At 42.5% G+C, this 19973-nt stretch overlaps 2 non-coding genes across 2 annotated transcripts; both read left to right on the forward strand.

Annotated features, from left to right (window-relative positions):
- Positions 1-3294: 3294 nt before the first annotated feature.
- LOC148294717 (small nucleolar RNA R71) lies at positions 3295-3401 on the forward strand. The gene has a single exon (XR_015835608.1). It is a non-coding gene; the product is annotated as a small nucleolar RNA R71 (small nucleolar RNA).
- A 10994-nt stretch (positions 3402-14395) lies between these two features.
- LOC148294718 (small nucleolar RNA R71) lies at positions 14396-14502 on the forward strand. The gene has a single exon (XR_015835561.1). It is a non-coding gene; the product is annotated as a small nucleolar RNA R71 (small nucleolar RNA).
- Positions 14503-19973: the final 5471 nt, after the last annotated feature.

The raw sequence follows: 19973 nt of genomic DNA on the forward strand, positions 1-19973 counted from the left end.
TTTGCATCCTTCTTAGTGAGCAAGTATCTAAGAGCTGCATGGTCAGAATAAACAATTACTTTAGAACCAACAAGATAAGAACGAAATTTTTCTAAAGCAAAAACCACAGCAAGGAACTCCTTCTCTGTTGTGGAGTAGTTGATTTGAGCATCATTCAAGGTCCGGCTAGCATAATGAATGACATGGGGGAGCTTGTTCTTCTTTTGACCTAAAACTGCACCAATAGCAAAGTCAGAGGCATCACACATTATTTCAAATGGTAAAGACCAATCTGGAGCTATGATAATAGGGGCTGAAGTTAGCTCCCTCTTCAAGGTAGTAAAGGCTTCCATGCAAGCTTCATTAAACTCAAAAACAGCATCCTTAGCAAGGAGATTACACAATGGCCTTGTAATGCTTGAGAAATTTTTGATGAACCTTCTATAGAATCCAGCATGACCTAGAAAGCTTCTAATTCCTTTCACAGAGGTAGGGGGTGGCAGATTTGAGATGAGATCGATCTTGGCTTTATCCACTTCAATTCCCTTGCTTGAAATCACATGGCCTAGCACAATGCCTTGTCTCACCATGAAGTGACACTTCTCCCAATTCAAAATCAGGTTTGTTTCCTGGCATCTTTTAAGCACTAGAGACAAGTGGTGAAGACAATTATCAAAAGAGGAACCAAAAACTGAAAAATCATCCATAAATACCTCAATGAATCGTTCCACCATATCTGAAAAGATTGACATCATGCATCTTTGGAAAGTTGCTGGGGCATTGCACAAACCGAATGGCATCCTTCTATAAGCAAACGTACCAAATGGGCATGTGAATGTGGTTTTCTCTTGGTCTTCCGGAGCAATGGGAATTTGATTATAACCTGAAAAACCATCAAGAAAACAATAGTAAGCATGGCCAGATAAACGTTCAAGCATTTGATCAATAAAAGGCAAGGGGAAATGATCTTTTCTAGTGGATGTGTTCAACTTCCTGTAATCAATGCAAACTCTCCAACCAGTGATAGTTCGTGTAGGAACTATCTCATTCTTCTCATTCTTCACAACGGTGATTCCGGACTTCTTCGGAACAACTTGTACAGGGCTCACCCACTTAGAATCTGAAATTGGGTAGATGATTCCTACATCGAGTAGCTTTAAAACTTCAGCTCTAACCACCTCTTTCATGTTGGGATTTAGCCTCCTTTGGGCATCACGGGATGGTTTGCTGTCTTCTTCCATTAGAATCCGGTGCATGCACATGCTTGGACTAATTCCTTTGATGTCTGCTATGGTCCACCCAATGGCTGTTTTATGCTCTTTTAGAACCTTAATTAAGCTCTCTTCTTCATGTGAGGTGAGACCTGCAGCAATTATAACAGGGAGAGTTTCGTTAGCACCCAAATAAGTATATTTAAGATGATTGGGCAGTGGTTTAAGTTCTAGCTTTGGTGGGGTGATAATGGATGGCTCCAATTTCGAGGATGATGGTCCAAGAGGCTCAAGTGGTGGCCTAAAGGATGGTGGGTATGGTTGAAACACTTCTAAGGCAGCCACCACTTCTTGGAACTCCGGTTCACAAAGATCTTCCTCTTCTTGTGTTAAGACAGCTTCTAGAGCATCATTAGACTTTCTCTGCAAAATTTTGGAAGAAACCTCATGATCCACAACATCAATTGAAAAGCAAGAATCAAGAGAGATAGAAGGTTGAGATAGAGCATTAAGCATTTTAAATTCAACAGTTTCACCCAGAACAGTCATGGAAAGGGTGCTATCTTTCACTTTGATAACTGTGTCTGCAGTGGCCATGAATGGCCTGCCTAGGAGAATGCGATCAACATGATCTCCATTTGGATTGTCTTCCATGTCCATCACTACAAAATCAGCAGGGAGAATTAGTGTATTAACTTGAACTAAAATATCTTCTACAATACCTTTTGGATATTTTATAGAATGATCAGCTAGTTCAAGTCGTATTGAAGTCTTCTTCATCCCTTCTAAGCCAAGCTTTTGATACAATGAATATGGCATTAGGTTGACACTTGCTCCCAAGTCCAACATGGCTCTTCCAACCTTATTGCCTCCAATGTTAATGGGAATGTCAAAGCTGCCAGGATCAACTAGTTTTGGTGGAAGCTTCCTTTGCAACACAGCACTTACATTCTGGTCAAGCTTTACATCTTCATTTGGAGCGAAATTGAGCTTGTGAGTTTTCAAGTCCTTGATGAACTTTCCATATGCAGGAATCTGTTCAATAACATCAAGCAAAGGCAAATTGATATTAACTTTACTCAAAATATCATAAATCTCTTTAAAAGCCTTATCTTGCTTTGCTTTCTTAAGACGGCCTGGAAATGGAATCGGTGGAACATATGGAGCGGGTGGCACGTATCTATCTTCTTGAAGATGTGGTGGCACAAATTTGTCATCTCTCTTATGCAATTGGAATTGTTTGGATTCCTGAGAATCTGATTTGGCATTAGGAGCAGATTGAGAAGTTTTGAGATGTTCCCCTTCTGTAGCCGTGGTCTCCTCCTCTTCATCTTCTACAATCACAACATCATTTGAAAGATTAGAATCAACTTTACTATCAATGATCTTACCTGATCTGAGCACATGAATGGCCTTGGCTTCTTGGTTCTTTGGATTGATCTCGGTCTGGCTTGGCCATTTCCCAGGTGCTCTTTGAGTTATTTCAGCAGCTAATTGGCCTATTTGAACTTCCAATTTGGCAATGGTAGCTTGTGTAGTTTGCTGGAAATTGGATTGGTTGATTGCCATCTGCTTAACTATATCCTCCAATGATGATGTTTGTTGTGGCTTTTGGAATGAAGGGGGATTAGCTTGATTCTGAGTATTCCTCCATGAAAAGTTTGGATGATTCCTCCAACCTGGATTATAACTTTGAGAGTATGGATCATTTCTTGGACCTTGGTTGTAGGAATTTACCAACTTAGCTTGCTCTTGCACAAATTCTGGATATCCAGCCCCAAGTGGACAAGCTATGGTAGCATGGTCAGGAGTTTCGCAAATACTACACACTTCCTTCGGAGGGCTTCTTGAGTTTAATGCAAGAAGAGCATCTAGCTTTTGTTCCAGTTTTGAAATCTGCACACTAGAAGCATCATTAGAACCACTAATAACACGTTTACCTCTTGTATCCGTATGTTGGGTCTCCATTGCTATCTCCTCAAAGAGTTCGTATGTTTCTTCTGGAGTTTTGGTTTTAAAAGAACCACCTGCAAAATTGGTGACTATATTATGACTAGAAGGGGTTAGTCCTTTATAAAACATACGCATTTGAAGCTTCAATGGAATCCCATGATGAGGACATTGGTTGAGCAGCCCATTGAATCTCTCCCATGCTTCACAAAACGATTCATCATCTTGCTGTGCAAATAACAAGATCTTATCCCTAAGCATGTCGGTCTTTTGCGTGGAGAAGTATTTCTCCAAGAACTTCTTTTGAATGGCAGCCCATGTAGTGAGTGAACCAGGCTTTAAAGAATTCAACCAATATTTCGCCTTATCCTTCAAAGTGTATGGAAACACTCTCATTCGAAGTTGATCTTCTGTCACACCTGTCAAGGGAAAAGAACTCACAACATTAAAAATATCCTTTATATGAGTTAATGGATCTTCATTAGGTAAACCATAAAAGGAAGGCAGCATATTAAGATGAGAAGATTTAAGCTCATAATTTCGAGCTACAGTGGGCAGCAAAATGCTTGAAGGAGATGCTGGAATTGTTGGGATATCAAGTTCTCCCATGAACTCATTGGCAGCCATCTCTTCTTCTTCTTCTTGGTCTGAACTTGCTTCCGAATTTGAAGGTGAAGAACCAGGAAGTTCAGTGTGGAGAGCAATACTTGTAAATGTGGCAAGAGCTTGCTCTTTTGCAGTTGACAACTCTCTTTCTAGACGATTATGAACTTCAGAGATCACCCGGTTGGGTTGCAACGATGGTCCTGCGTTCAAAGATCTGGAGCGTTGGAACGAAGACCTCACTTGTTCAAGGAACGGTCTTTTAGACATAAACTACCTGAAACAGAAAATTAGATTAATTAGAAACACTAAAAAAATAGGGTAACCTTGGGCACATAACCAGGGAAGAACTTTCGTTCAGTCCCCGGCAACGGCGCCAAAATTTGTTGTTAATTATTATGTTAACTCGCAATTGTACGGGGCAATTAGTAATATAGCAAGACAAGTACGAGGTCGTACCCACGAAGACTGAGAAGTTCAAATTAGTTATGTACGTAGATTACCGAATTCAAGAAGTTAGGAAGTTAAGTCTAAAACAGAAATTAAAGTGAGAGTGATTGTGATTGTGAAAGGAAGTGAGCAAACTGAAATTGCAAATGAAAGCAAATAAACAAGTGTAACAAAGAGTGGTTTTAAGAGTTGGAAAACAGATTTGGAGACTAGGGCATTCGAATCACCATAACAATTCAATTCTGGGTTATATGGAGTCAAGTAACAAGTCTAATTCAGATTCAAAGATTGATTCTAGCTAAAGTATGATTAGGCCATGGTGTTTGGTCCTAACCTTGTGTTCCTAATTCCCTAATTTGATCATTTGTTGTCTAACCTAAAATTAAGCATTAGGAACCCATTAAGCATAGAAGAACAATTTAAACAACCAAGCATGTATCTAATCCCTGTTGTCGAATGTCCATACATACTCTTCCTATTCATAGTTCAATTCGAATTAAAGCATGGTGTCTACTCTTAATTCAAACCAAGATAGTTAACAAACAAGTTCTAATGGTGATCAATCATTCAAACAAGCATGTTAACTTATAAGCATAATGAATAAGAACATGAATCATGAATCAAACTTGAAACTCCAAACTTATAAACCCAGAATATTCATGTTAGGTTACATCGAAGCCCTAGTTATGGATTTAGCTACTCATAATGGAAAAGAAACTAAAATAGAAATGGGAAAACATAATGAATGCCATAAGAGTAGAAAAACCCTTTTATGAAGTTCTTGTAGTGTCCAATGCTTCTCCAAGAGCTTCTCCACGTCTAGAAGGATGTATGAAGGATATGGAGGTGATTTGAGATGAGCTTGAGTGAGTGGTGATGGCTGAGAAAGAGGAAATTCGTAGGGAAATGGAAGGGAGGTTTTCTGGAGCTGTTTTGGTGATGGAAGTGTGGAGGATGGCTGAAGTGAATTTTGTAGCTTGAAGACTCCTCTATTTATAGGGCTAAGAGGGAGGAACATCATGATGAAATCCAACACCACCATTCCTCATTTAATACAACCCATAACTCCCACTTCATCTTGTCTATGTTAGTGTGGTTGGAATCAATCCCATCCCATACTTCTTTTGCTGCACCTCAAGCTTTCTTCACATGGGATCAAAGGTGATCAATTGTGGCTGCCTTTTGCTGCCAACCCATGTGGTCTTCTTTTGGTTGTTGAACAAAAACGAGTCTTCTGAACCAGACTTGGTGTAGGAAGGCCAGAGGTTTCAAAACTTATCCAATGGGGCTCCAATTTAGATATGTTATAGTAGACACCCATTGGAACAACTTCTATGAAGAAAGTATTCCCATCGGAGTAGTAGAAGTATGCGTTTTGGGCCTTGCAATTTGGCTGCCGAACAGAGACTGGAATTGACTTCATTTCATTTATGCTTTACATGCATGCACATGCTTTCTCAATAATAACTCCAGCATGTACCAACTTGATCCTTTAGACTTTCATAGCTGGAATGCCTCCCCACTTCACTCATTATGTTGGATCCAAAGTCAGTTGCAGCATGGGTGAGGCACATGGAGGCACATGACAAAGCTGGCAGCTGTAAATCCTCCTGAGCAGGGTTGAGTGTTGGGCGGGCTGAGCACTCCACAAATGTCCAATTGGGCTGAAATTTGGATATGTTGTACTAGACACCCATTGGAACAAGTTTCATGAAGATCTTCACCTCATCCAAGCCCCATAGCATGCTGATCCAAGGCCAAGAAGCTGACCTACGAAATTGGGCTGGAAAGGAGTTGTAGCCAAAATGTGTTTGTCTTTAAGCCCTTCTTCCATTCACCCAAATCAAGCCTTAACATGCATGGATTGCATCATTTCCTATCCAAAGTCATCATTGTTACCTAAATGTCAATTAACTGAAAGATAAACACAAAAAGGATTAAAAGCACAAGTTTAACTCAAACACATAACCAAATCATAAGCTAGAAGGGTACAAAATGATATACAATTATGAACCGATCAGGCTCTCAACCGATTCCTCTCGAGATCTACCGACAAGTGCAGGCCATTCTTCAAAGCCTTGAGGAAAGGACACAAGGACAAGTGGGATGACGAGTGCGAAGTAGCTTTTCAAAACTTGAAAACCTATCTCACTACACCTCCCCTACTCTCAAAACCGATACTAGGCGAAGACTTATACATCTACCTGGCGGTGTCCGACTCAGCCGTCAGCTCAGCTCTCGTCCGAGAAGAGCTGGGGGCACAACATCCGGTATTCTACACTTCAAAAGCTCTCCTCGACGCAGAGACTCGCTATCCGAAAATGGAGAAGCTCATTTTTTCGCTTGTAGTTTCCGTAAGAAAGCTAAGGCCCTACTATCAAGCGCACCGGATAATTGTCATGACAGAATTTCCTTTGAGATCGATCCTCCATAGCCCCGACGCCTCTCAGCGACTCATGAAATGGGCTATCGAACTCAGTCAATACGACCTCCTCTACCGGCCGAAAACCGCTATAAAAGCTCAGGCTTTAGCAGATTTTGTTGTAGAGTTTACTCCGACAGCCGAAAAAGAGAAGCTGGTCACGAAAATCAAGGAAAAAGCAGACGATACCTCCCCCACCGATTCAAACCCACCTAACGACATGTGGCAGTTACATGTAGACGGAGCGTCAAACCACAAAGGAGCGGGGGCAGACGTCGTCATAATCACCCCAGATGGAACTTTGTTGGAACAAGCCATCACACTAGGCTTTCCTGCTTCAAACAACGAGGCAGAGTATGAGGCATTGCTCGCCGGACTGCGCCTAGCAAAAGAACTGTCGATCAAGAGATTGGCCATCTACTCAGACTCCCAGCTGATCACGAATCAAGCCTCAGGCGAGTACATGGCAAAACATCCGAGAATGATCCAATACCTCGACAAAGTCCAAGGACTTTTGAAGGAATTCCCTACTTTCACCATCCAACAAGTTCCACGGGCGGAGAACACCCATGCAGATGCGCTGGCAAGCCTAGGATCAGCGCTGGACACCCAGTTCAAACGCTCCATCCCGGTAGAACACCTTGACTGGCCAAGCATCGAAGAAGTAGAGCCAATCGACTCAATGCAGATCGATGAAGACCCCAGCTGGCAAGACCCCATCATCGACTACTTGGTGAATGGAAATCTTCCGTCGGATAAGTCCGAGGCTAGGAAGGTCCAGCAAAAAGCCGCGAGATACTACATGCAAGGCGCCAAGCTCATTCGCAGATCATACTCCGGCCCTCATCTCACCTGCATAAAATATCCTCGAACACTTGAGGTCCTCTACAAAATTCACGACGGCGAGTGTGGCAACCACTCTGGAGGCAGGTCACTCGCCCAGAAGGCTCTAAATATAGGCTATTTCTGGCCTACCATGCGCCATGACTCAACCGAGTATGTCAAAAGATGTGATCGCTGCCAACGGTACAAACTGGTTCCTAACCTGCCTGCCGAAGTCTACCATCCACAGAACAGTCCGTGGCCTTTCATGCAATGGGCTATCGACTTAGTGGGCCCCATGCCAACGGCACCAGCTAATAAAGAAATGATGATCGTCGCCACTGATTACTTTACTAAATGGATCGAGGCCGAAGCTCTATCCTCTACTAAAGAAGCTGACGTGGAACGATTCATCTGGAGAAACATCATCTGCCGATTTGGCTGCCCACAATCACCAGTTACTGACAATGGCTTACTATTCATCGACAAGCAGATGACTGAACCCAGCACATTTCTGAAGAAGAGAAGCAAACTACTGCAAATTCCAAAATGTGCCACAACAAAAGACAGTTGCCCATAAGCAGCGTCCTTCGGGAGACGCAGGGCGACAACCAGAAGCGTCCTTCGGGAGACGCAGCCCGTAAAAAAGCGTCCTAAGGGAGACGCAGGGCGACAACCAGAAGCGTCCTTCGGGAGACGCAGCCCGTAAAAAAGCGTCCTAAGGGAGACGCAGGGTGCGCCAGGAATTTCCTAAGGGAAGTATCCAGGTTCCTATCCGTTCCCTAAGGGGGGCAGGATAAGTCACACAGTTGCCCATAAAAAGCGTCCTAAGGGAGACGCAGGGCGACGACCAGAAGCGTCCTTCGGGAGATGCAGCCCGCAAAGCAGCGTCCTAATGGAGACGCAGGGTGCGCCAGGAATTTCTTAAAAGGAGGTCTCCATGCTTTCTGCGGGAAATATCCAGGTTCCTATCCGTTTCCTAAGGGGGGCAGGATAGCCAAACAGTTGCCCATAAAAAGCGTCCTAAGGGAGACGCAGGGCGACGACCAGAAGCGTCCTTCGGGAGACGCAGCCCGCAAAGCAGCATCCTAAGGGGGCTGCAGGGTGCGCCAGGAATTTCCTAAGGGAGGTATCCAGGTTCCTATCCGTTTCCTAAGGGGGGGCAGGATAGTCATACAATTGTCCATAAGCAGCGTCCTAAGGGAGACGCAGGGCAACGATCAGAAGCGTCCTTCGGGAGACGCAACCCACAAAAAAGCATCCTAAGGGAGACGCAGGGTGCGCCAGGAATTTCCTAAGGGAGATATCCAGGTTCCTATCCGTTTCCTAAGGGAGGCAGGATAGTCATACCGTTGCCCATAAAAAGCGTCCTAAGGGAGACGCAGGGCAACGACCAGAAGCGTCCTAAGCTTTCTCCGGAAAAGTGCAGAAGACGCCCGGAATCCCTCAAGAGGGACCCTGGCTTTTGCAAAAATCCTAAGGGGAAATGTACAGCCAAGACACTAGCCGGTTACTCAAGCAGTTCACAAGTCAATATGCAAATTGAAGTTGAAAAAATAATAACTGAAATTTCCATAGCAAAGTGACCAACCGGCCGAGTTCAAACAAAAAAGAAGATAGGTCAAACAAGACCAGTTGTTCTAAACAAAAAGCAGACTACAAAAGCTGAAAAGAAATAAAGGAGTCTTCATCTACTCCAAAGCGCCGGTAGGGGAACCTTGATCTGCAGCCTCTTCGGCGTCCACCTGATCAGCCACGCTCTCAACAGCTTCACATGCCTGATCTATGACGTCTGCCACTGCCTCATCGGCTGCATCCTCTCCTGCTCCTTCGGCTACTGCCTCTTCAGCCACCTGCTCTTCAACTCCTTCCATGTCCACAGCATTAACCTGCTCAGGACAAAGCGTCTCAATGTCTTCATCCCCAATGGCAAAGAATGGATCTTTTCTATTTGTGCAGTCCAGGTAGCCCAACTTGTACGCATCCACGGTAGCTTCAGACCTAGATTCTTCAGCAGACTCATGATAGGCACGAAATCTAGCCAAAAGCTTGTCATAGCTGTGAGAGATGTCGGCATTCTTGCGCTCAAGATGGAAGTAAGCATTTTTCCGACTAGCCAAGTCAGCAATAGAAGAGTTAAGCTCGGAATCCTTCTCAGCAAGGGAACTCTTCAGCTCGGATATCATCGCCCTCAAATCAGACGTCTTCTTCTCATAGCGGGCCTGCTCGGCAGAAAGCTTGCAAACTAGCTCGGCATTCTTCTTCTCCAACTCACTGAGCTGAGCAGAAGAGGGGGCAACAACAGACGAATTCCGAATGGTCTCAGCAGCAAAAACAACTCCTTTTTGAAGCAGATGAAGTGTGGCTTCCCTTTGTTTTTCCAAGGAAAGACTTGAAAAGGTACCAAGATCACCAGCTTGACGGATTTGATCAAACAGCCCAGCACAAGCGGATGGACTTGATAGAAAATGCGTCTTGAGCAGATCAGACACTCCTGCATCCCCTGCAGGGCTGGACTTGTCCACCTGGGGATCAGCTGTGGATGTTGCAGAAGAACCTTTCGCCCGAGCAGATGACTCTTTCGCTTTCTTAGCCTCTGCCAACCTCACTTCCAAAGGAATTGGTGGCGACGAATCAACTCCACGCTTGACTGCTCGTGACTCAACAGCAGGATCATGGTGGTTGGGTGGATGAGCAGACCTCCCAGATCGACCTCCACTCTTCGACTGGGACAAACGACCCGAACTTCGGATATGAACATCTGCATCTCTTTGCCTCTTAACAGGTGAACTAGATCGCGCACGGACTATTTCACGGAGCAGATCACGATCTCCACATTCATCAGCAAGAGGCTTAAGGGGGACATCCTTAATGTTGTGCATACCACCTTTCTTCTTGCTATCTACACCAACAAGATGTTTGACCCTTGCAAATGACGCTAGAGTAGCTCCTACTCGGGTCTTCTCAGCAGAAGGGAGCTTTGACTTCCTACCATCTTCAGAAGACATGATCAACAGACAACTGCAAGAAGAGAAGAAAATTCTACAAGTTAGAATACACAAGAAAAAAGAAAAAAGAAATAAATAAAAGCTGGCAGAAAAAGAAAAAAAAAGAAATGGCCCAGCTTGGAGCAGCCCAGCGCACCCTCCAACTCGAGCCCATCTCGCCAGCAGTGCATTTGGCCCAGCACCGTCGCAGCCCACCTGGCGCACCCATGCGGCCCACGACACGCCAGCGCGAGGCATCAGCACGCGCCTCCTGGCCTAGCTCCCGCATGGATAGGTATGGATCATCCCTTCGAATTACTTGGTCCGGACAATGCTTGAATAGGTATGGATCATCCCAAAAGTAGTATCTTGCTTGTTTCCTAAGCTTGTCACGTTGGAATGTAGATAACCCTGTAGGGAGTTCGTTAGTGCATAAGTAGTTAACAATATCAGCAAACCAAGGCAATGGATTAAGAGAATTCAAAGCACAAATAGAGAAGAGTTGCTCATCAGGGAAGCTTTCACGCAATGGCAGTGAATCCTCCTCTTCATTAGATACATGCACCAATCTACTCAAGTGATCAGCCACCACATTCTCACTTCCTTTCTTATCTTTTATCTCCAAGTCAAACTCTTGCAACAAGAGGATCCATCTAATGAGGCGTGGCTTGGCATCCTTTTTAGCTAACAAGTATTTCAATGCTGCATGATCAGTGTAAACAATGACCTTGTTAGTAATCAAATAAGATCTGAACTTCTCTAAAGCAAATATGACAGCTAATAACTCCTTCTCTGTGGTGGAATAGTTGAGTTGGGCATCGTTGAGGGTTCTACTAGCATAGTAGATGGCATGTGGCTTCTTATCAACTCGCTGCCCCAAAACAGCTCCAACAGCATAATCTGAGGCGTCACACATCAGTTCAAAAGGCAAGCTCCAATCCGGTGGCATAATGATTGGGGCAGTTGTGAGCATCATTTTCAAAGCATTGAAAGCATTCTCACAGTTTTGATCAAACACAAAATCCATGTCCTTGGCAAGGAGATTGCACAAAGGCCTTGCAATCTTAGAAAAATCTTTAATGAAACGCCTATAGAAACCTGCATGGCCAAGGAAAGAACGTACTTCTTTGACAGAAGTAGGTGAGGGCATAGAAGCAATCAAATCAATCTTAGCTTTATCTACCTCAATTCCATTACTAGAGATGACATGACCAAGAACTATGCCTTGGTTAACCATAAAATGACATTTTTCCCAATTAAGCACAAGGTTATTTTGTTCACATCTAGCCAACACCTTAGATAAGTTATGCAAACATTGATCAAAAGAATCACCAAAGACAGAGAAGTCATCCATGAATACCTCAATAAACCTTTCTACCATGTCGGAGAAAATGCTCATCATGCACCTTTGGAAAGTGGCTGGGGCGTTGCAAAGACCAAAGGGCATCCTCCTATAAGCAAAAGTACCAAAGGGACATGTGAAGGTTGTCTTCTCTTGATCTTCTGGGGCTATGGCGATTTGGTTGTAACCTGAATATCCATCAAGGAAGCAATAGTGGCTATGGCCAGCCAATCTCTCAAGCATTTGATCAATAAATGGAAGAGGGAAGTGATCCTTGCTTGTTGCTGTGTTGAGCTTCCTATAATCAATGCAAACTCTCCAGCCCGTGGTCATCCGTGTTGGTACAAGCTCGTTTGCTTCATTCTTCACCACTGTGATACCTGATTTCTTGGGGACAACTTGTATTGGGCTCACCCATTTACTGTCAGAAATAGGGTAAATAATACCAACATCTAAAAGCTTCATTACTTCTTTCCTTACCACCTCCTTCATGTTTGGATTGAGACGTCTTTGGGCATCCCTCTTAGGCACTGCATTGTCCTCCAATAGTATCCTATGCATGCACGATGTTGGGCTTATGCCTTTGATATCTGCAATGCTCCATCCAATCGCAGTTTTGTGCTCTTTTAGAACCCTCAAAAGCTTCTTCTCATCATTTGGTTCGAGGTGTGAGGCAATGATAACAGGTAGAGTCTCACTCTCACCTAAATAAGCATATTTAAGGTGTGTTGGCAATTGCTTTAATTCCAACTCCGGTGCCTGCACAATAGAAGGTAAAACCTTATTAGTAGGTGCGGGTAAAGATTCAAATTGGTTTGCATACCTCTTTCCCACTTCTATGTAGCTATCCATGCTGCAAACAAGCTCAAGAAGTAAAGGAGAGATCACAGCCTCTAATCTGTCCACTTCTTCTTTCCTTATGCTTTGTGTGATGCATGCTTCAATAGGCTCCAAATAACTCATTGGCAGTGCTTCTTTCACCATATTATCAATTGCATCAAGCTGGAAAACTTCATGCTCATCACTTGGAAACTTGGAGGCTTCAAACACTTTGAATGCTATTGTCTCATCAAACACGTTCATAGTCAATGTACCCTTCTTCACATCAATAATTGCACCGGCAGTTGCCATGAATGGACGACCAAGAATGAGTGGTAACTGATTGTCATGAATTGGTGCTTCTTCCATTTCCAACACCAAGAAATCAGCTGGCAAAATCAGCTCTTCTACTTTCACCAAAACATCTTCTAGAATGCCCCTAGGGTACCTGATAGTTCTATCTGCCAATTGAATGCTCACAGATGTGGCTTGCAACTCACCAAGGTTAAGTTTCTCATAAACATGATATGGCATAAGGTTAATGGATGCACCAAGATCAAGCAAAGCTTTTTGAAACTTAAAATCACCAACTATACAAGGTATAGAAAATGAACCTGGATCCTTTAGCTTTGGAGGTAGCTTTCTTTGTAAGACTGCACTAACCTCTTCACTTAATGCAACCTGTTCATGCTCTTTGAATCTCCTCTTGTTAGTGCATAGATCCTTCAAAAATTTTGCATATTTTGGAATCTGAGCAATGGCATTGAGCAATGGGATGTTGATTTGCACTTTCTTGAATATTTCCATTATCTCATCCAAGCCTTGATCTTTCTTTGACTTTGATAACCTGCTGGGAAAGGGTGCAATAGGCCTAAAAGCATTAGATGAAATTGGAACTTGATTAGCATTAGATGATACCTTAGGGCCTGTGCTCTTTCCAAGAGAATTGAGGGGCTGTTTGGTGGAACCTGTGGGCTGCCCTTGTGGTGGCTGAATGATCTCCACGTTTTCTCCATCTTCTTGCTCTTCATTGGCATCTCCAACCTTATTATCAACTTGTTTACCACTTCTCAAGATGTGCACTGCTTTAACTTGCTCATGATGCCTTGGATTCACCTCCGTTTGGCTTGGAAAAGTTCCGGATGCTCTATTGCTCATGGAGGATGCAATCTGCCCAACTTGCACTTCTAGTTTGTTCACTGCATTTTGAAGATTCTGATTGGTTTGCATCTGTTGCCCCATGAACTTCTTGAACATGTCTTGCAATTCTCCCATTTGATCACCCCTTTGCTCTTGTACTTGTTGGGGAGCTTGCTGGAATTGCCTTTGTTGTATTTGAAATCCTGGGGGAGGTCCTTGAGATTGTTGCACATTTGAATTATTGCTCCACCTGAAATTAGGATGATTTCTCCACCCCGGATTGTATGTGTTTGAGTAAGGATCATTCTGAGGATTCCTTCCTTGAAGGGCATTTGCTTGCTCTAGCATGTGCTTTGCAAAAGATTGGTCTTGAACTTCCTCTTTGCTTCCTAGAGGGCCAGTCACTGCCTGTTGAAGCAAAGAACACATAACATCAAGTTTTGCATTAATCTCATTATTAGTACTTACCTCAGAGACCACAGCTTTCATAGGAGCTCCTCTTCCTTTATTGTAGCTCCATTGTTGAGAGTTGGTACTCAAAGATTCAAAGAGAGTAAAAGCCTCATCTGCTGTTTTGTTCATCAGTCCTTCTCCACTTGTTGCATCTACCATCATCCTTTCGGAATCAAGCAAACCTTCATAGAAAGATTGCATTTGCATCCAACTCTCTATATTGTGGTGTGGGCAAGAACTCATCATCTCCTTGTACCTCTCCCAGCATTCATGAAAAGCTTCTCCTTCTCTTTGTGTGAAACCAAGAATTTCCTTTCTAATCTTGTTAGTCTTTTGAGCTGGAAAGAATTTCTGCAAAAACTTATTAGAAAGCTCATCCCAAGTACGAATTGAAGCATTAGGCAAAGAGTATAACCATGACTTAGCCTTATCTTTTAAACTGAATGGGAATAGCCTCATCTTAATCTGCTCATCATCAAGTCCTTGAATTTTGATTGTAGCACATATTTCAAAGAATTGCTTAACATGCATGTAAGGATCCTCAGTGGTATTACCATAATAAGTTGGAAGAAGATGAATCATACCACTTCTAAGCTCAAACCTGTCAATTGTGAGTTGAGGATAGACGATGCACGAAGGTTGATCAGTGACTTTGGGGATGGAAAATTCACGCAGGGGTTTCCTAGGTTGGACAACAAGCGCACCACCTCCTTCATCATTATTGTTGTTGTTTGGAATCTCTGCCATCTTGCTTGAACCTTCAGATTCGTAGCTCTCAGATTCAGCACTTAAAGAACTATAATTCCTCCTCAAACCAACACGTACAGCAAAAGTTCCTGGTGAAATTGGCTCAGAATCAGATTCGGACATATATGCACACACAAGAAACCAATTAGTGCCTTCAAATGGAGATAACAACTAAAAAGAAAAACAGAATACAGAAATAAAAACCAACGAAAACAAAAACAAAAACACTCAAAGTAATCTAACTATAGCACCATCGTTACCGGTTCCCCGGCAACGGCGCCAAAAACTTGTTGAGCCTATTCCTAACAACTAAAATGAGTTATTAAAAATAGAAACTTCAATTCTCGCAAGTGCACGAACCATTTATAGTATAGCTTATGAAATACGAGGTCGATCCCACGGAGAATGGTAACTTGGTTGCAAGTTAAACTACTTAGAATGATGGAAAAACTGAAAACAAAGAAACAAACTAACTAACAATTGGCAAGGTCTAGGACAGAATCCTAGCACCACACACGCACTCGAATGGGGGGTTTTTGTTGTTTAAATGAAAACAAGAGAATGAAATGGAAGTGCTGGAAGTAAACAATGGCAGCAATGAACAAGTTGTGAAACAATGATTGAGAAGTGTTAGAGCCTTGGAATCTACCACTAGTCTTCCTATCCAAGTTATGAATGCATAGAAATTGACTCAAGCTTCATTAACAATAGATTATCGCATACAAGCCTATGGTATCTAGGTGCAGGATGCATGATTCTCCTAAGGCATGTAATTGTGCATGGTATCTACACAACACGTGATCTCTAATATGCAACCTAAGCATGGTATCTACTTAGAATAAAGCATATAAGAGTCATTAAGTTCCTTGAGAATATGATAATCACACAAGTCCTAGAACATGGTATCTGTCCTAGTCAACCTATGGTTATTAACCCCTTGAATGATTCTTAGGCCATTCATGTGTTGCTTGTGAAAGGAGAGTAGAATTGGTGAATCTAAACCCCTTCCCAACCTGTGCTAGATGCATAAAATCCTAGTTAGCTACTCCAAGAAAACATACATCAAGCACATAATAAGCTGGAGATTAACAACTTGATAATGAAAGCAAGGAAATCAATTAACTATGAAATCATCCATAACATTGAATATTCATGACTAGGGCTTCATCCTAAGCCCTAACAAAATGGATTAGTTAAACATAATTATGAATACAGAAGATAAGAAATACATAGGTAGAATAAAGAGAATAGAAGAACTAGCTGGTGGCAGCAAGGTAGTTTCCAGGACAGCTCCCAGCTCTCCCTCCTTTGCAGCTAGCTCTCTCTCTCTCTTTGTGGTGAATCTGAATGTGTGTATGGAAGTAATGGATGAAGTGAATTGTGTCTGGGATGTGGAATGGAAGTGGTATTTATAGGGAGAAGGAAAGGGGAATTCTGAATTGAATATGACTAATGCATACAACACTTGTATTTAGATAATCAGAATTGGTTGCTGCACTAATAAATCCCACCAGCAGCCATAGGTCATCTTCATGTCAGCATGATCAAGCATCCATCCAGAAACCAATAGCTCATGCCTAGCTCACCATGACCAAGCATCCATCAGCTCATCCTCATGTCAGCATGATGTGTATTTTGATGGGCTCACGGATTGGGTTTGGCTGAATCCAAATATGACTTTAAGATATCCATTTTGAAGTTCAGAATGTCTCTGATCCAACCACACAAGTATTGGCCCAATCCAAGCTCGGATGAAGAAGATAAGTCCGAAATGAACTTCTAACTCAATATCCAGTTTTTGCACGTTTTGCACCATTTTGCTTCAAAAGCAATCTCTTGCTGCCTTCAACCTATAGAACACACAAACATAGGTAAGTGACTTGAAATAAAGAGAAACTAAACAAAATTACTAAGTAACGAAGGCATGCAAATGTGTGAAATTATGAACTTATCAAGCACGCGCCTCCTGGCCCAGCTCCCGCATGCGTGGCCTGCTTCCCAGCTCAAGCCCACGACTCGCAAGGCCCAACGCCTCTTGGCCACTGCTCCGAAGCCCAGCGCCTCCATTTTTCTGCCTTGGGCTTAGCTCCTCCATGCTCTCTCCTTGAGCCCAGCACTTGCACCAGGCCTTATTGCGTTAGCTCCAACCCATGCTGGACCACAACCTTGCTGCCAAAAAAGACAAAAAATATATACGAATATATATTTTTATGGGCTCGACTTACTTTGGATGCACGGCAACTCCTCTCTTCGACAAGCAGTACAAATTCTCCAAGATCTTTCTCAAGCTAGAAAGTAGAGAAGTTAAGTTTGCGATGTGAGAAAGAGTGAAGAGAAGCCCTGTATTTATATAAGTTGGACAACCCGGGTCAAGAAGGAATCGCAAGCTCATTCCTGCTGGGAATCCAACTCCAAGAACAGTCAGAAGCCTACTCTAATTGGGAACCTGATCTGGAAAAAGAATCCAACTCGCAGAAGAAAGCCCAGATACAGTTGGAGAGTCCGAAAAATAATTTCATCTCCTACATGCCACACAAGCGCCATGCAGAAGCTGGGGGGCATTTGTGGGAGCAAATATTTTCGTCTCCAATCAGACCACGCCACGTGGAAAAGAAGATTATCCCTTAAATTAATTAATTAAACCATTTATTGGGATAATTAATTAATCAGGATAATATCTTAGTTATATGGTATTATCTCATAATTAATAAAGATAATATCATTAATTGGGATATTATCATAATAAAGGGATATTATCTTATAATTAATGAGATAATATCAATAATTTGGTTATTATCTTATCAAAGGGATAATATCCTAATTATTAGATATTATCTTATAATTAACGAGATAATTCAAATATTATCAAGTCCGACTCGATCTCTACGAAACCCTAGCCCCGAGGCTCCTATAAATAGATGGGTTTATTCATCATTCAAGGTACATCTAAAACCCGAGAAAATACCCGAAGCTCTCTCTCCCTCTCCACTCTCCACTCTCCATATTTTCTCCACACGGCTCCGGCCACCACACACGGCTCCGGCCGCCCGGTTTACACCATACAAACTCCGTACCCTTTGCTTAGCTATTGTTTTCCTACAAACACTCGAACTAACTTAGGCATCGGAGGGCCTTTGGCCAACACCCCCCCGGGTGTGGTCTATTTACTCCAGTCTTTTTTACAGGAATCGAGAAGGAGAGAGAAGGAAGATCGAAGGTTGAAGGATCTAGAAGCGAATATTCTCCCGCGAGATTATTTGCACAAGGGTACTGAAATTTCAAGTCAATATGCAAATTGAAGTTGAAAAAATAATAACTGAAATTTCCATAGCAAAGTGACCAACCGGCCGAGTTCAAACAAAAAAGAAGATAGGTCAAACAAGACCAGTTGTTCTAAACAAAAAGCAGACTACAAAAGCTGAAAAGAAATAAAGGAGTCTTCATCTACTCCAAAGCGCCGGTAGGGGAACCTTGATCTGCAGCCTCTTCGGCGTCCACCTGATCAGCCACGCTTTCAACAGCTTCACATGCCTGATCTATGACGTCTGCCACTGCCTCATCGGCTGCATCCTCTCCTGCTCCATCGACTATTGCCTCTTCAGCCACCTGCTCTTCAACTCCTTCCATGTCCACAGCATTAACCTGCTCAGGACAAAGCATCTCAATGTCTTCATCTCCAATGGCAAAGAATGGATCTTTTCTATTTATGCAGTCCATGTAGCCCAGCTTGTACGCATCCACGGTAGCTTCAGACCTGGATTCTTCAGCAGACTCATGATAGGCACAAAATGTAGCCAAAAGCTTGTCATAGCTGTGAGAGATGTCGGCATTCTTGCACTTGTTGTTAATAATATGTTAACTCGCAATTGTACGGGGCAATTAGTAGTATAGCAAGACAAGTACGAGGTCGTACCCACGAAGACTGAGAAGTTCAAATTAGTTATGTACTTTAGATTACCAAATTCAAGAAGTTAGGAAGTTAAATCTAAAACAGAATTTAAAGCAAGAGTGAGTTTGAAAACAAATGCAGCAAGATTAAAATGAACTTTGAAGTGAGAATGCTTGTGATTATAGAAAGAAATGAACAAACTGAAATTGCAACGGAAAGCAAGTAAACAAAAGTAACAAAGGGTGGTTTTGAAAGTTAAAACACAGGTTTGGAGACTAGGGCATTCGATTCACCATAACAATTCAATTCTGGGTTATAAAGATTCAAGTAACAAGTCTAATTCAGATTCAAAGATTGATTCTAGCTAAAGTATGATTAGGCCATGGTGTTTGGTCCTAACCTTGTGTTCCTAATTCCCTAATTTGATCATTTGTTGTCTAACCTAAAATTAAGCATTAGGAACCCATTAAGCATAGAAGAACATTTTAAACAACCAAGTATGTATCTAATCCCTGTTGTCGAATGTCCATACATACTCTTCCTATTCATAGTTCAATTCGAATTAAAGCATGGTGTATACTCTTAATTCAAACCAAGATAGTTAACAAACAAGTTCTAATGGTGATCAATCATTCAAGCAAGCATGTTAACTTATAAGCATAATGAATAAGAACATGAATCATGAATCAAACTTGAAACTCCAAACTTATAAACCCAGAATATTCATGTTAGGTTACATCGAAGCCCTAGTTATGGATTTAGCTACTCATAATGGAAAAGAGACTTGAACAGAAATGAGAAAACATAATGAATGCAATAAGAGTAGAAAAACCCTTTTTCTGAAGTTCTTGTGGTGTCCAAGGCTTCTCCAAGTGCTTCTCCACTTCTAATGCTTCTCCAAGAGCTTCCCCACTTCTAGAAAGATGTATGAAGGATATGGAGGTGATTTGGGATGAGTTTGAGTGAGTGGTGATGGCTAAGGAAGATGAAATTCGTAGGGAAATGGAAGAGAAGTTTGCTGGAGTTGTTTTGGTGATTGTTGGAGTGTTTGGGATTGTGAGAGTGTTTGAGGATGGTTGGAGTGAATTGTGGGGGTTGTGAACCTCAGGATTTGTTGTGTCTTGAATGTGGAATGGATGTGGTATTTATAGGGAGAGGG

Source organism: Prunus avium, chromosome 4, assembly GCF_965620075.1.
Source record: "Prunus avium chromosome 4, drPruAviu1.hap1.1, whole genome shotgun sequence".
Classification (NCBI taxonomy): Eukaryota; Viridiplantae; Streptophyta; class Magnoliopsida; order Rosales; family Rosaceae; genus Prunus; species Prunus avium.